Here is a 15,223-nt window from a genome sequence, read left to right as displayed (position 1 = left end):
TAGCCGGTCTTATTTAAAGACACTATGAATAATGACGTCACATATGCATAATACAATGTAACGTGCGTTCTTGTTTTCTCAAAGAAATGAAAAAGACCATCTGCGTATTGATTAAACAAACGGATTAATCTTCGAAGAGATTCCACATTATTTAGCATCTAACCTTTCAGAATTTCTTTCAGGTTACCACTGTGATCATTTATTATCTCTGCCTTTTTTTGTAAAGGAATGGAAAGAATGGAAGGATATTACAGTTACTTTATTATTATTATTATTATTATTATTATTATTATTATTATTATTATTATTATTGGACTACGAAATTTATAAAAATACTGAAGAAAGTACTATAAACAGAGATACTTTATTTTCTTCCTGATCAACACTGTCAAACATAATAACTTAGCAGTGATAGAAGTGTTGCAAATGGTAAAAAACATTAAAATCATCCGAAAGAAACATCCGAACTCCGTCAAGAACTTTATTCTCTAAAACTACAATACGAGCGTTTAAATCAGCAACAACACAAAGAAGATCTACATAAACGGTCTCCCCGAAACTGCACCTACGGAAAACCTCAGAGACGTAGTTTTAAAATTAGGCCATGTAATTGACATCCCCTTACAGCTTAACGACATTCAGACGTAAATCGGATTCGTAGGATGAGCAGAAAACAAGGCTTGCCACGACCTGCATCAGTCATAGTTCGTCTTACAAGCAAGTCCACAAGAGACAATCTCATAAAAGCCAGCAGACAGAAAAAACCAGTTGCCAAGGGCTTGAACGCATTGCAAGACAATACACCAATCTTCCTATCCGAATATTTAACACCATTCAACCTGAATCTGTTGTACCAAGAATAAAAAAGCAAAAACAGAAAAAAAACTACCAATTTTTGTAGATCAGAGATGCCAAGATATTCTTGAGGAAATCACAAACTTCAAAACCGATACAAATTAAAAGCTCTGAAGACAGACAAGCTGGCATAGTGAAAAAAAAAAGTCTCCTAATTAGTTCAAAAAGAAGACCACAGTAAAAATTAATGGGAACCACCAAGACAGATGCAATAACACCAGAATATATCGGCAATTTCATTTTGATCAGACCTTTCAGATCACTCATTTGACCTCCCAAACATCAGCCTACTTCCAACACAGCAATCAAATCAATAAAAAAATAAAAAATAAAAAATTTTAATAAAAAAAATACATATATCTAACAGGTGTTATCCTCAGATAAGCTCATTAAAAAGCTTCGAGGATGCAAGCAGAGACATTACATCTCAACCAAGATCAACAAAAAAAATTATTACACTGAAGTGCTGTAGTTATAGCGGTTAAAAACATTAAATAGAAAAAAATGTAAAATATATAGAATTTACTGTTATACTATAAATGCTGTTAAAAAATGTAACCTTATCCAATTGCAAACTATAAATTACCATCCATAGTAACTATTATTAACGCATTTCAGAATACCAATAACGGAAAAATTTGTATGAAATTCACTGTAAAAAATATATATATATATATGTAAATATATGTATATATGTAATATGTAAATATATTAGGATAACCAAGTTATTTTATAAACTTGGTTATTTTAACTCCTAATCCTAAGTATGCAAACAATTAAGTTTGCGCCTGGAACAAAGTTCAAGTCTAAAGATAGTACAACACCAGGGCAACTCATTGTAAAGGTGGGTAAAGCTCTGATCACTATTCTTAGTATTTTCCCATAATGTAAATTCTTAGTATTTTCCTATAATGTAAAGCACATCTCACTAGAAGATGTATACTGCAATGCATTATGGGCGGGGTCACTACACAGACCGGTTTCAACTTTTTTTGAGGTCTCCTCAGTGAGCAGCTAGACCCTAAATACCAAGGTTATAGTAATACGGAGCCTTATCAACTTTACCTATTTAGGGTCTAGCTACTCACTGAGGAGACCTCAAAAAAAGGTTGAAACCGGTCAGGGTAGTGACCCCACCCATAATGCATTGCAGTATACATCTTCTAGTGAGATGTGCTTTACATTATGGGAAAATACTAAGAATAGTGATCAGAGCTTTCCAAACTTTACAATGAGTTGCTCTGGTGTTGTACTATCTTTAGACTTGAACTTTGTTTCAGGCGCAAACTTAATTGTTTGCTTACTTGGGATTAGGAGTAAATAACCAAGTTTATAAAATAACTTGGTTATCCATAATATACAATATCCCCAAGTTAAAAAATTTATTACAAATATGTAAATATATGTATATATGTAAATATGTGTATATATGTAAATGCTCTGTAAGATGATAAATAAAATGTTATTACAAATGTTTAAAAAAATTATTATTATTATTATTATTTTATTCACATAATTGATACACAGTCAAAACAAGATATATAAATAAAAATTTGACTGGTGATTCAGAACAATTCAGATTCTACCCAAGAATAGTCCGTCAGGTAGCGTCGTAAAATAAACTGTTCCAAGTAATGCTGTTTTTTGTAGGTCATATGGGGTCACTTCGTTGATGCTTAATTGCTGTAAAGAGTTGGATAGCTTCTTTGAGGTTGCACCAAGTGCACCGATAACTATTGGGATGATTTTGGTGTGTTTAAGCCACAGCCTGCCAACTTCGATTACCAGATCTCGATATTTAGTAATTTTTTCTAGTTCTTTGTTGTTAATGTTGTTATCACTGAGTGCTGCGATATCGATAATCCAAATCTGTTGATAATTGTGATGTCAGGTTTATTGTGTTCCAAATGCCAATCAGTTTGTATTCGAAAGTGCCAGAGAATTTTTGCTGTTTCGTATTCCAATACTATCTCTATTTTATGCTGCCACCAGTTATCAGAAGCAGGAAAGCCATATTTTTTGCATACATGCCAATGAACTATTTTGGCCACTTGATCATGGCGGTATTTATAGTCCGTTTGAGCTATTTTGCTGCAGGCACTGATTAGTTGTTCTACAATCCCATCTTTCTGATTGCATAATCTGCATTTGCTGTTATTATTGATGTTCAAAATTTTTGCTTTGGTTGCATTAGTTTGTAATGTCTGTTCTTGAGCTGCTAGAATAAACCCTTCTGTTTCTTTTTTAATGTATCCGTATTGTAGTCATTGCGACGTCTTGTTCACGTCAATTTTGTCCTCAGTATCTCGAAGAAATTGGCCATGCAAGGGTTTATTTTTCCAGCGCATATATCGGTTATTTTGCTGTTCCTTTTTGTAATAGGATTTGTTTCCTGTTGCTTTTAGAAGGCCCTCTTGTGTAATTGCTTGAAGCATTGGCTCAGAGCTATTGTCGATGTAAATTCTTAAGCTAATTTCTTTTTCTTCCACAATCTGTCTCACTTGCAGCAGACACCGTTCACCTATTCTTCTCGGTAGGTACAATCAGTCAACACATCACTTCGTGGATGATGCATAGTTATTAGTTTTCTAGTTTTGCCGTCCAGTTTGTCCAGGTCTTATTTTGTCCAATCTATTATGCCAGGTGTGTATCGGATCACTGGTATAGCCCAAGAATTCATTGCTCTAAATGTGATTAATCCATTTAGTTTTGTTTTTAGAATATTTCAAACTCTTTTGGTGTATTCTGATGCTGCCTGTTGTTTAACTTTCGAGTGGAGAATATCACTGGCTTCTAATATTCCTAGGTATTTACAGTGCTCGTCAGCTGAAATTGCTTTTATATATTTCTCTTAATCAAAATTAAAATTGCTAGTGTCATTAATTTTTCCTCGTTTAATAGATAAAATTGCGCATTTATCTAAACTAAATTCCATTTTGATGTCCTGACTGAAAATACGAACTGTGTTTAACAGAGTCTATTTGCTGGGCCGATTTTCCATATAACTTCAAGTCATCCATATACAACGGATGGAAATTTTAATATTATTATTAATATTATTTCTTCAGAATCTATGATTCTGAAGAATACAAAACTTGTTTTCAAAAAAGGTATCAAAATAATGTCGAAGAGCAATGGTGACAAGGAATCACCTTGTCACTTGGAAAATTCCACGTTTAATGCTGATATCTCCGAATCGTTCATTATTCACTATTAAAGTTGTTTTCCATGATTTCATAGCAGCAGCCAGAAACGAACATATGTTTTTGCTAATTCTAAATATCTGTAGTGATTTTAGGATCCAGGAGTGTGGGAGAGAATCGAATGCTTTCTTGTAGTCTATCCATGTCATGTTTAAGTTAGTTTTTCGTCTTTTTGAATTTAAGAGAATCATTTTATTAATAAGGATCTGGTCTTTTGTTCCTCTAGATTTTTGAAAAATTGCCTTTTTGTTCAATCGGATAAATCTGATTATCTGAGAAATAGTGGTATGTGGAATTTGCTATGATTGCAGTGAACAGCTTAAAGCATAGTTGGTAGGCATGTTATTGGACGATAGTTAATTGGATCTGCACCCTTATCTTTCATGAAGAGAAAACTGCGCCCCGATATCACTCAATCTTCCACTAAGCCTGACTGCAACAAATAATTAAACTGTTCTGCCATTCGATCATGTGTAATTGCTTGAAGCATTGGCTCATTAATTATTATTATTATTCACATAATTGATACACAGTCAAAACAAGATATCATTGGCTAAATTATTGTTATTATTATTATTATTATTATTATTATTATTATTATTATTATTATTATTATTATTATTATTATTATTATTATTATTATTATCTCTATTCAAATTACTTATTATTCATTTATTTATGTGCTGTATATTGTAAATATCGTGAGGTAGTAGTTGATTTTTCATCACAGGGTGTGAGTCTACCATTTGGCTTATTGAAGACCTGAAATAGTTCGAAAAAGTTCCATACTGGATCTCAAAAACAGGAAAATTGGATTATATAATGTAAATTCACCCTCGTTACTATATATATATATATATATATATATATATATATATATATATATATATATATATATATATATATATATATATATATATATATATATATATATATATATGCAAACACAATTTTAATTTCATAAATTTAATTAAATTAGATTTTGAAATATCTCGGAAATATTTTTTCTAGCATAATCCCCACGATAAAGTAAATCTTTTAATATGTTAAAATGTTAATTAAATATTTTAATACAAATATTTAAAATTAAAATTTAGTAATCTAAATTTAATATTTAAATATTTTAATTTTTTATTTTAATAATTAAACATTTTAATTTTTAAATACCAATTAAATATTATATATTTTTCTTTTAACAACTAAATATTATATTAACATATTTAAATAAAACATTTAATACTTTAAATTGCTTTTTAAATATTAATTTAAATATGTCAATTAAAATGTTAAAATTATTTTAATTAAACTATAAAATATTGATTTTTTTTAAATTCCCAATGAATACAACAATTTGAAGCTGTTATTAGTCATATCCAATTTAACATCGCTGGAAATGCGTGGGCAGTGAAGCGTGACTGAGGCTAGTGTGTGGGTCCAAGTTAAAATGTTTACGCGCTCCTTATGTGGGCGATAAAATTTAGACCTCCCCATAGTCCCTTTCAAAAACATTATTAGCATTAAAATTTTTAGAAACCCTTACTTATTATTAGCGCTTAAACTGATATCAGTAATATTTTATTATTATTAACACATCCTGGAGTCCAGACTTAGAGAGGATGCCTTTTTTTTTTTTTTGCATTACTTTATTTAATGCACCATGGGGTGGGGGGGGAGAAGCAAGTTTCGACCAGTAATATTATTCATTCTATGTTTACGGCAGTAATACTATTCATGAAACGCCGGTGTAATTACTAATTCGATTTTTCTGTCTTTTCTGTGAATGTAGACAAAGAGAGAAAAAGCAAGTCTGATTTAGTAACAATGACAACGGTTGCCATGGCAATGCTACCAGTTATTCCATTGTGAACTTAATAGTGTAGCTCTCAGAAAAAACTATACGGATTCTGCAAGCATTTTTCGTTTTTTTTTTTTTTTTTTTTTTTTTTTACCTACACATGTCTACTGTTGTAATGTTCTTTCCTTAAAAAATCCAGACATTTATTAAAAATATATTTCATTTCTTTTTCATAAAAATGCCAACGTATTACACGGTAGCATCGCCATTTCCAAAAGCAATAAACTATAAACTATGTAGTACGTCTAGGTACATGTGTTGTTAGAAAAATTGTTTATGAATAATAGAACGCCCAAGATAAACAGGAAACGTTGGGGGAAATGCCCTTTCTTCAACACACACACACACGTACAACTCCTGCTTTCAGTGGTACAACAACAGAATTTCGACCGTGCCAGTAGCTTTTGCTGTTATACCAGCGATGCATGCATATAATATCGTTCCAATTTAGATATAACTAGAGAAATAACTAATAGTAATTTAGGCTTAGTATATGCATTTTTTTTTTTTTTTGAGGTTACGCTGAACACACGATCCAACATTAAAGGCCAGGGCATGATTCAAGTAAAGGAATGCGGTCTTAGCGTAGGGAAGATGATTTATATCTTACTTAAGGGTGGCTCAAGTGGTGGGACTACAACAATAGCAGGAAGTACTCAGGGGAGGGGTTTTATGCCTCGCTACATCTTCGTAATTCGGTACGTTCGCCTTCTCAGTAATGTAGGATATAATTGACCAGACATCGCCTATAATTTAACAAATAGCTGTGCCAAATGGCCAAGGACAACGATTGAAAAAGTTCAAATTACTCCTAAGAGGATAATTAAATTTATGATTATATAATTATTTATAAATTATCTCTCTCATATAAAATATTCGTATCTGATCGAATATAAGAAATAAGCTTTATTGGGCTAACGGTATGGAAATCTTAAACTTGAATGTGTCTTTTAGTTGGCTTCAAGCGGGTGTTTAGAATTGGTTAACATGCTAAATAAAAATTAAATTGTTAAAGCAGACTTTTCTAGCAATAGTTTTATAATAATATAAATGCTGGAATGTTAAGTTACATAATTAAAAAGCAATCTGTGTTTTACGTCAATTTATGTGAATCTGATTTATTAAAATTAAAAAAAAAAACATTCTGTTGTTTAGAATAACTTTTATGTTTAGAGAAGAAATGCAATTTCACACCAGGTGGCTATTTAAGTTGCATACGTACTTAATTTCGACTAACAACAGCGATAATATTCTAAATGCATTGTGTTTATTCTGAGTTAGATTTGCTTCGTCTGCTTAGATGGACGTGTACAAAAGGCATAAGTTCATGTCATTATTTTTGTGGTCTCGAAAATCACTGAGTCGGAACTTTATTTATAATAAAGTTTATTTTATTTTATTATTTTTTGTAAGAAAATAAATTACATCATATGTGTCTGCGTTTAATAAGTAATTGACTAATCAGTTTAGTACCTTAAAAGACAGGAAAATGAGGCTAGATTTTTATCACTTATTTTATTTATTTTGGCAGTTAATTTCTATAGTTTCCTGAATTTGCAGACGAAATTTGAACTTGAATATATGTTTTTAATTTCTAATTAAATCTGAAGGACGTGTAGCTGTCCTTGATTAATTGTAAATAAAATTATAAAGAATGAATATAAATTTAAAACTTTATGACGAGGCTCTCGTGATGAATTGGATTGAACGAATTAATGAGCTTTGTGTGATCCCAGTTTGCTGTACAAGAGAAAAAACATACTCAAATAGCTTGTTTTATTTATTCGCAATTATTTCCGATTATTCGCGAATAATAATAATTTATAATAATGACTATTGAAATAAAAAATAAAGGAATATGATATAGCCACTTTTTTTTTGTTTGCTTATTCCGAGAGCCTCCATTCAGTATGTTTTATTCTTTATGTAATTCGGTTATGTCTGATATTATTGTTATTGCCATTCTAGAAACCTACCCACTGTGGAGACACGAACACAACCATAGGAGTACAGTTATTTTGCTATTTGTAGGAATCACGTTCAAGAAATGATGCCATCTTAAAGCAATGCGATATTGTGACTAAAACTGTACTCTCATATTAAGTTGAATGAAATATCCCATCCATTTGGGGAAGTGGAAAAAATATCTTGCTCAGATAAATGGATCACTCTATATCACAAAAGAACTAGGGAGATATTGAACATTAGAGAAAAATAAAAGCATAGTATCAGCTGAAAAGAAACATAATATAGATTGGTAGTCAAACATCCATGTCGTTCTTCATTGAAGGAAGTAAGCAAGACAGTCGCCTTTAAAAATGGTATTAGTATTACAAAAAAAAAAAAAAAGTTGTAATCTTAATAGAAATGATGGATTAGCTTTAAGTACTGGCTGATCGTTCGTTCGTTCGGCTTCTGTTAAACCAATATATATCAAATTCAGTTTTTCAAGCAACTCTCTGAAAAGACTGCAACATTAAAATGGAGAATGTAATATATTCAGTTTAACATTGTAGCAATTGTGAAATTGAAAGACATCCTAAACTGATTATTAAAATCAACGATTAGGGTACATCACCACGCACCAATCTGTTCATTTCTGTATATGTTGTTATCTCCTGACGAAGTCATTGTTCCGAGATCGAAACGGTGAGGTTATATAAATAAGCATTAATCGCGAATAACGACATTAGCCTCATATAAAGGTGGCTTTAAGCAGTGGTGAGCTATGGAAATTTTAACAAAAGGCTCGCATCGTCGAGCAAAAAAAAAAAAAAAAAAAAAAAAAAAGAGGCCTAACTTAGCCCTTATAGTACTTACATTGCGACTTTGTAGAGCTTCTGACAGATATGATAATTCCTGTAGGATATCAATCATTAATGCTAGATCTTTTAAAAATTCCAAATTGAGAAGTCGGTTTAAAAAGCCCTTATATTTATCGTTCGATGCAAAATGCTTGCATAAAGCTGGGTAATTTCTCCACACAGCAAGAGCCGTTCGTAAACTGCAAGCTGCCCATCGTGGTCCAAACACACGGCCGATCTCTAAAATTTCGATACCAAGGCCTTTTGCAATCGTATTTAATTCTCGTTGATTTTTTGGTGGTTGATGATAAAAAGCATATAATTTATCCATAAATATTTCAAAATGATTTATTTCTTTAATGTTTTTTATCGAAGCGTCTAATGCTACGTGTAAACGATGAGCGCCATGCCAAATCACAACGGTGGGAAATTTTTGTAGAAGTTTGATTGCAACACCTGATTGGTTTCCTAATATTACACTAGCTCCATCAGAACAAAATGCAATGAAATGATTTTTTATATAGTTATCAGAAAATCCATATGAATTTAATGTAGCAATTATAGTAGCATGTATACATTTCATGGTGGTATTTTCTAGTTCTGCAAGATTATTAAACAAGAAGATCAAAGGGCTCGCAAATTTGAGAAAAATTTAACAAAGGGCTCGCGCGAGCCCCTTATAGCTGACCACTGGCTTTAAGGTTGTACTTTTTGTAGTATTCTGTTTATTTTGTCTGATATCCCTTTCATGTAGGGAATGTTACAGTTTTATCGTACTCACTTAAAAACAGAAATAAACAAGACCGCAATAAAACTGTAACCATTCCATACATGAAAGGGATATCAGACAAAATAAACAGAATACCACAAAAATACAATCTTAAAGCCACCTTTAAACCTCCTGCAGAATTAAAGACTTTACTTAGCCTCATATAACTTTTATGATGCTGCAAAAGAAAGACTTTATCCTTTATAGGATCTACACACACACACACACACACACACACACACACACACACACACACACAGAGCATAAATATGTATCCTGATTTGAAACCAACAAAAGCTATGGTGACTATAGTAACTGCGTTGTTAGTAGAGAATGAACTTTTTTTTCGGATTCCTCTTTTTTTTTTTTTTTCACTCGCATTGGAATCTGTTATTTTGAGATGCACGATCATTTACATTACCTCACCATCACTGCCATTTTTAACCACCTCACCATATTCCTTTTTTTGAAAACCGCAATTCCATAAATAAATGCCATAAAAATTCAAGTCTGCCTTATTACCCGTAAGAAAGATCCCACTTCACTCCCTCTTACTTTTGATAATGTTCAAATTTCCTTTCAAGATAAGCTTTCTCTTGTTGGATTGACTGTAACATCCAGTTTATCCTGGTACAAACATGTTGTTTGCATAGCCTCCTCAGCCTCTTAAAGAGCTTGGTGTTCTTTTCCATTCAAAACATTACTTCTCTTCCTCTCAACTCGTAACACTTCTTTATAACACTAAAATCTGACAAACCTTAGAATACTGTTCCCACATTCGATGATATACCGAAGAGTGCAATCCGTTTTATAGGTGAACCTTCTCTCACAGACTCCCTTCAGTCACTTTATCAGAGCCTTTTTTATAGGTACTTTCACGGGCATTGCTCCTCTGAATTGGCCGCTACCATTCCTCCACATTCTTCTAACCATGTAAGAACTAGAACAGCCACTGGCCAACACTCATACACTGTCTAGCTTCGAATACACTGAACTACCTATTCATCTTCTTTCGTTCCATCCATGTCAATTCTTTGGAACAATCTCCTCCATACCCTTTTTCTCACCGAGTACAACCTCCATCTCTTCAATAAATATTTCAGTAGGCTACTTGTTCCTTAATCACGTACCCATACATGGCACTATAGTGTTATAGGTCCTGTGACCTTTCATTTGCGGGCTCATCATTTAAAAAATAAAATAAAATAAAATAGCGACAAAAGCTGCAGGCTATGTCCACATACTGGTTATCGCTTAACACTTTCATTGCCAAGCTGAAAATTGGAATTTCGTGTGGTGGCCAAATTTTTTTTATTTTTTTATTTAGTAGCGACGTCAACGCGATAATGCGTGATCGGCCGTTTGGTGAGAACTCGCATCCCGCGATATCGCGTGATTGGCAATGAACATGTTAACTAATATTGCATGGGAATAGCTGGCTGCGAGATTTCTAATAAAATAAAAAAAAATCGCTTCACTTACATAATTCGGAGAACCTCTGTATTATGCTCGTAAAACTCTGGGACTCTACAGATAAGAGTTTGAGAAGCATTCGAACAGAAGGAATTTTTATATACCTTTGTTCAACCGATTTCAGAGTTAGTTGATTTTTAGTGCATGCAAGATTCCCCTCTCCATGGAAGAAAGCCTGGTTTTCAGTCAAGAAACTCAGCAAAATCTACCTTAGAACACACTAGCACATACAGACAAATACTAGTTAGGAATAGGAACATCAACTACCTCTCATTTTCATGAGAGGCAGCTGATGAAGTCCGTCTGCTACCAATTTATTTTGTTTATTTATATTTTATCTTTTTATTTAGTTTTAACATCTTCAATCTCTAAAATTAATAATAATTAGCTCTCTTAAATGTGTATAAAGTATTCTTTAAGTATTCGTAAAATGCCTTTCATATCACACGTTCCTGCTTTCTACAAAACTCAATTAACATACTGGCTTGTGGTATTTATGTGTTCAGCATTAAATATTTCTTTTTTTTTTATTATTATTATTATTCTTTTCCGTTTACAGCACGAAAAGGTCCTCTACTGATCTCTAACTGAAATTCTTTTACTTAAAATTCCTGGGCGAGTGAAAACAACTTTTTTTTATATTTTTTTTTTATGGAGCAAATCCATTCAGCCTCTGTTCTGTTGAAGGCTACAGGATAAACACCATATTTCATTTCCCAAGCAAAACACGAATCGCTTATAAATAAACCAAAGGCCAGAAGATCAATACGGCATACTCTTGTCTCTGAGGCTGGTTCAAAACGTTCGTAAATATGAAGTGGCGAAAACTTTCAGATGATTCTGAAATAAGCCTTTTTGCGTATCCGCTTCTTGCATTTAGAGTAAATAAAAAATGCGCATATTTTAATTAAGTAATGATTTAGAGGTCATTAGTTTCAAATAAAGCTCGTCTAATAAGAATAATACTGCTTCTTTTTTTTTCTTTTTTTTTTTTTTAATATCGATGTCTATAACCCTTTATCGACAGAGACCCTGTGCTCTACTAAGATAGCATTATCTGAATTTATTCTTTTGTTTTTATACGAGTTCAACGACTGCCTTAGAATTGCTACATTCAGCTCATGCCCTGATTCCTACCCCTCTGACATTGCACACGCCCGTCTGCTGTTTATATACATAACAATGAGCTACACAGTACGCTGAATCACGTGCAGAAATATTAGTGGCGTCATTTTAAGTTTGCCTAATTCTAATGATCGGAACGTTATCTTTTGGAACGTTATACAGTGCGCCATATACGTCAGTGTCAGCCTTGTGCGTGTTTGACCTCTGATTTTTATTAAAAGAAGGAAATGTCTTGCTGCTGCTGTAATTTCGTCTTATTGTATACGAGATAAAACGAAATATTTCAAGGAAGCATTGATTATGGTAATTCGGCGCGGATGGATCTGGCGGTGATCTCTGCTAGATTTAATCAATATCTACAGGGTTTTTTTTTTTCTTTTTTCTATTTTTAAGTCGATATTCTAGTGATTTGAAGTTATTTTTTTAAACTGATATTCACAGTCTTTAATGAACTGGGGGGGGGGAAGACTAAATGTATATTAAAACTAGCGGCAGTGTTCGATGCGCTACTGTAGAAACATGAAATGATGGCAGTGCAAATATTTTTAATAAAAACGTAAATAGAATATAGATTTAATTTTATTTATGGACACTGACTTTGTTAGCTATTTAAACTGCACATTGTGTGTATGTGTGTGTTGGTAAATATATTAGGCGAAATGTGACGCGTTTAACCCAAAATATTAATAAGTAATGTTAATGATTATAATGGTCTAAAAATTGTTTCTAAAGTACCGATTTATTGTTGATTTGATTTTCATTGAATTGAAGTTGATTCGATTCTATTTAAATGTATTGAAAATAATTATTTGAGCCTCTGAATGCCGAAATATTAAAATGCTATCGAACTTTTTATACGGAGGTAGGGCATGAAGTTTAAACGTACCGACTAATTGTTAGTAATATCCTGTGCGTTTATGTCAGTCGTTAAATACCGTAACGTTTAACTATAGTCACATATGCAATGTCTTCAATTCGATTTCGGTGCAGCGTCTAAACTCTGCCCATTTCGGCGCGGATTGCGGTGGGAAATGACATTCGTAGGTGAGCTGAGTATGAATTATTTGCGGCCCGAAATAATTTAGTGTTCCGTGTCGAAGGAGATGATGAGGAAGCAAGTTCGAAAGAGAAGCGCTTCTAGTTTAGTGCCCATCCTTCGGGAGATAGATGGGACAGTCGAAACCAATCACCAACCATTCCATTTCTATGGCGGAATGATTTCTTGAGAGGCGGAGTCATTTTGGAGGGTCGCATCTGGCAAAGGAAATAGAATAGCAAGCAACAAAAAGAAAGATCTAAAATATTCACTTTTTATATGAAGGGAAAAACAAACAAAAAATTGAGAAGTTGCTCTCTAGCCGGAGAAGAAAAGAACGATAAGCCTAAAAGCATCGCCAAGAACAAAAGTGTAAAAAGCAGTAAACCAAAGAAAAGATGAAAACAGAATTGATGAAAGTATGACGTCTATGGTGGTAATAATTAGTGTATGATGTACATCGCATTCTTCAGTCATCCGATCAATAATTCGATGCAGTTTTAAAGCTATATTATGGCTCTAAAAGGACACCTGTTAATCTTTTTAGAGCCATAGTATAGCTTTAAAATCGCATCGAATTATTGATTGGATGACTGAAGAATGGGAAGGGCCACTACCCAGACCGGTTTCGACCTTTATTGAGATCTCTTCAGTGGGAGCCAGACCGGGGAGATACCAAGGTTGAAGTAATGCAGAAGTCATATATTTCCCATATACAAGTAGACAAAAGGTGCTTGACCTTCTTAATAAAAATCTCTGGATGAGACAAAGATGTAGAAAGTTTTTTACTTTGGGTGTAATATACTTCAACCTTGGTATCTCTACCGGGTCTGGCTCCCACTGAAGAGACCTCAATAAAGGTCGAAACCGGTCTAGGTACTGGCCCTTCCCATTATGCATTGCATTATACACGCCTGAAAGGGGGCGGGGTGCTTTGCATTATGGGATACATACTAAGGCAAGTGATATGAAGTCATTAATTAGTCTCAATATACAAGTAGCTCAGACGTGAAATATATTCACGTATCTTATTCACGTATATTCACGTATCTCGTTGGTATCTTATATATATAGAAAGTATTTTACCTTGGGTATAATAAATGCTAAATTATGAATGTTAAATTAAAATTAAAAATGTTAAATTATCCTGAGATTTTTATTTAATAAGGTCAAAACACCTTATGGTAACTTGTTCTGGTAAAATACTTATAAGCTCTGTATTACTAAAATCTTGGTATTTCTAGCCTGGCTCCCACTGATGGGGGATGGCCTTGAGAGGCTCTGCTTGGGGATAGGTTTTTGCCTGTCTCTGAGTAGGGCCACCGCTGAGATTATGGCTCTGGCTGGTGGTGGGGCGAGCCTGCCACTGGGTAGAGCCAACGCTGAGAAGTTCTTCTCGGTGACGGAGTGAGTCTGTCACTGAGTGTAACAACGCTGAGTTGGACGGTCTTTCGGCCACTGTTGAGTGGTCTAGGGATCGTCCTAATGTTTAGAGAGGTCTTGACTTAAATACACCTCAATAAAGGTCGAAACCGGTCTGGGTAGTGGCCCCTTGCCTTTAATACAAAGCATCATACATCTCCTCCAGGAGATGTGCTTTGCATTAAGGGTAAATATTAATTAAGGTTAAGGGTAATTTTGATTAAGGGTAAATATTAAGATTAGTGATCAGAGCTTATTCTACTTTTACCATAAGTTGCCTTGGTCTTGCACTACGTGCACGTGCAGGGTCAGCTAGACCTGCAACACTTGCAGGGGCAAACTTGACTTGTTTGTCTGTTTGCTTACTTGGGATATGGAGTAAAACCAGGTTTAAAATTGCTTGGTATCTTTAACATATATATATATATATATATATATATATACACACACACACAAATGAACAATAATATATATATTATCGATAAGGTATAAATGGGCCTACAGCTAATTGTTCATTTGTACCCGAAGGTATAATCTAAAATATATTAAAATATTAACGCCTAATGGATAAGCAACATTCATCGATGTTCGCATTGTTCTCTATAGAGAACATATTTTCATGTTTCTTAAGTATAAAAGTGAAATGCCATTTCTTTGCTCTTCTCTACTTCATGGTTTCTT

This window comes from Typopeltis vanoorti, chromosome 7 (assembly GCF_054136105.1).
Source record: "Typopeltis vanoorti isolate ZY-2024b chromosome 7, IOZ_Tvanoo_1.0, whole genome shotgun sequence".
In the NCBI taxonomy this organism is placed as follows: domain Eukaryota; kingdom Metazoa; phylum Arthropoda; class Arachnida; order Uropygi; family Thelyphonidae; genus Typopeltis; species Typopeltis vanoorti.
This window is presented reverse-complemented; position numbering follows the sequence as displayed.